Source organism: Zingiber officinale, chromosome 2B (genome assembly GCF_018446385.1).
Source record: "Zingiber officinale cultivar Zhangliang chromosome 2B, Zo_v1.1, whole genome shotgun sequence".
NCBI classification, from domain to species: domain Eukaryota; kingdom Viridiplantae; phylum Streptophyta; class Magnoliopsida; order Zingiberales; family Zingiberaceae; genus Zingiber; species Zingiber officinale.
Window position 1 is genome coordinate 93,532,085 of NC_055989.1, and position 3,830 is coordinate 93,535,914.

Below are 3,830 nucleotides of genomic sequence, written 5' to 3' on the forward strand. Positions count from 1 at the left end.
TCAAAGAAGTCTAAGAAAGTCACTAAGAATGTCACAAGGGAAAAAATCCCTAGAGTTGACCTAGAAAAGGTGACCAAGGCTTCTAAGAAGTCTAACAAAGTCATTAGGAAGGTATCTAGGGAAGCTATCCCTAGTGAGTACCTAGAGCATCCAAGGAGCACCAATAGGTTTTGGGTTCCTAGGAGCATTTTCTCTACCCTTTAGATGGGTTAGAGAGTGTCAACTCAAATTGGAATGGTAGTTAATCCAACCTTGATGAAGTTGACACTCGAAGAGCATTTTCAAGGTTATTATTAACCTTTGAAAATGAAATAGATTTTCTTTTACTCTTTAAAAGAGTAAAATGTGCCATAATTTGAAATTTTTGATTTTATTTTAAATTGGCACAAATTAGGAAAACATAAGAAATACCAAGTTAGGGGTTTGGTATTTTCTTAGGGATTCATAGGAAAAACTAAGCCTTAATTTAAAGTTATTACTCTTTAAAAGAGTAAAGTGTGTCAAACATTGAGGAATATACTTAATTTTAATTGGCACAAAATTTAATCATGGATAAAGAAATGTTAATTTGGATTTTGACATTTTCATGAGTAGATAGTGGGCAATCTAGGTTAATTTTAGGTTTAGCTAAGGATTTAAGGACACTTAGGTAGATAATCTAGGTACTTTATTTAAGCTAAACTACCATGCTTTGATTGCTCATCACATGCCATGACATCATTTTTGCATTCATGTTTTTTTATGAAAAATATAAAAATACTATATCATATCATACATACATCATGTAGTTATAGCAAATTTTCTTTTGAAAGTTATTTATTTTGATGTATGTCATAACTCATCATGCATTATTTTTAATTCCTTGCAATTAAGGACAAATGACATTTACTAACAAGTAACATCCTAGGTGGATGTTTATAATCCCAAAATGCCTAGATAGATATGCATGATCCATAGTTTAGGGCAAAAACCTAAATTTTACATCTCACAAAGACCTATAAGGTGACTTGTATGTGTTTTAGTACACATTATATATAAGTGAGATGTTAGGATGATGAACAAAACTCAAGATGTTGATTTAGTGCATCTAGTTGAGTTTTGATTTCATCAAAACATATAATTATGTATTTTCCAATCATTGGGAAAGCTAATCTATAAGTCATGTGCATTGAGCCCAAAGAACATGGTTGGATATTGGTTTTGAAAATGACTTTAAATATACTTTAGAAAATATTGGTGAAGACTATCTTTTGATAGTAATCATCATTGAAAAGTTAGACACAAAGTAGAAGAAAATATTGAAGATTTTATAAGTTTTCAAGTTTGTGTCAATATTTGAAAATAGGAAGTATTTTCATAGAAAACTATTTTTCCTTGATAGAATATACCCTAAGTAATGTCTACATGAATTTTTATGATTTTTAGAATTTTTTAGAATATTTGGGGAGTTTCTGAAATTCACTGAAATGAAATTTCAAATTTTCAGTGCTCCAATCGATCACCCGATCGATTGGAGTGCCTCAATCGATCGGGTGATCGATTGAGAAGGCTGGTATCGCGAGCAGAAGCTCGCTGGATCGATCCACACCTATTGAATCAATCCATTAATCGATTGAAATGCTGATTTTGGCTGGGAAGGCTTAGTTTCAGCATTTTAAATCAATTTTAGTCTAGATAACCATTCCTAACCCCTCAAAACACATTTGTATATATTTAGGGGGAGTTTTCATGATGAAAATAAGATTGGATTGGTTAAGGAAGACTAAGTAGAAGTTTAGGTTGAGGTTTGATTTAATTATTGAATTTTTGAACCTCAAAACTTATAAATTTGGGTTTCCTAAAGATTTAGGGATGCTAAGTCATTATTGGTGCAATGACAGAAGTTGTGGGCATGTCTTTAGGGGGAGTTACTCTTTAAGGACATGAAAATTTATTTTTCAAAACCATTAAAGGTGGTCAAACCTTCGTTTAGACAAACAATGCTCAAGGTTGAGCACTGAAACACAATGGAGAGTGGATATCTTCAGTGTGTTGTTGTGAGTACTCTAGGATGAGCATCATAATGTGAAATAATGCTCCAGGGTGAGCATTTAATACTGTGAAGGGTATGAGACCTTCATTGTTGGATTGATTAATGCTCAAGGATGAGCATTGGATACAATGAAGGGTATGAGACCTTCATTGTAGTGTTGTGTCCAATGAGTGAAGTTGTGACCAACGGTGAGTAACTCTTCTTTTTTATGTGTGCCGATTGGGATCCGACTGTTGGCGCTGGATAAAGTCGTTGCGAGCATTTTCTTCAGCATCTCTTCACCCGATTCATCTCAGATCTTCACAACAACTTCTCTGAGCTATCACCGCTAGTTCTTGAAGGTTCTTGGAGGCAAGTGCTTGTGCACGTCCAAGTCAAGAGGCGATCTACAACAAGAAGAAGAAGCTAGGGTTAGAGTTTTAAGTTTAAATCTTGTAAGATTTCAATTGTATTTGCTTCCCTTTCTTTCTTTTTGTACTGAGAGTGTTGTAGGGCTTCTCCTCCTTCGGTAGTTATCGTAAAGGAGTGCTTTCATAGTGGAGAGCATGTGTCATGTGAGGATCCTTGGATTAGTCACCTCTTCTTGAGGTGGATACCAAGTAAATCCTTGTGTTAGCGTTGTAATTGTGTTTCTTGTATTTTTCGATGCATATCATCACCAAGAAACAAGAAACGACAAGCGCACGACGAGCTATTCACCCCCCTCTAGCACATTTCAACCCTAACAAAGTCAACCAAGTGACTAGCCCTAATTGCGATTAGGCAAGGGAAGTCCTAGTGTGACTAGACAAGGGAAATCTAGATAGATCATGGAAGCTAGGTAGAAGGATTTGATAAGTCTGGAGGACCCGATATCGAATCCCTGGTGGGCCAATCTAATGCTGAGTCTTGATGAGTGAAGCTAGGTGGAGAAAACCTTAGTGGGAGGTAACTCTAGGTTCTGATGAGTGAAATCAGATGAAGAAAATCCTAGGGGAAGATAACCTTAGGTAATGAGAAGTTTTAGAGAGGTGAACTCCAAGCAAGGTTGATCGGATGGTTTCCAGTTGACAGCGCTCGGTTGATTGGACCAGCGAATCTTGGTAAATCTAAATTTAGTTTTACCATAGTGTTCTGTATTACTATTATTACTGTTGGCTAATGTAGTATTGCAGGAAAAGGCCTTAGTGGATCAGGATCAGACACTGAGCAGAGAAAGTCTAAACAGATCTAGAGGACCATGTTTGGCAAGTAGGTTGAGGTAAGCAACTGGAGAAGAGTGACAGTGAGGTCGTGTTTTGGAAAGGAACAAACCCTAGGTCATTGATCCAACTCAAGAAACTGGGAAGATTTCCAAGTTGAGATCAAGACAGTGTTACTGTCATTTACTACTCATGCAACATACTATACTGTGCTAACCTTTATTTTGCATGAACATATTTGTTTAACTCTGTCTTACAGGAATCGACCTAATCGGTCGACCGAATTAAGGGATCGGTTAACCGAACTAGATCAACTCAGGCCAGAGATCAGATCATAGCAGAACAAAGCAGAGTTCGATCAAACCTTAATCGATCGATCGAACCAACGATTGGTCGATCGAACTGTGATGACATGGAAGAGATCAGATCAAGCCAAAGAAAAGAAGAAGCTAGGCTGACCGGTCGACTAAACCTAGGTATTGGTCGACCGAATGATCACTACATTAATGAAGGATTAATGGCATATCTTGGAGAATAAGGAAACTACACTATTCGATCGACCGAATAAGGTGATCGGTAGACTGAACCATTAAAATCTCATAAATGTATAAGGATCA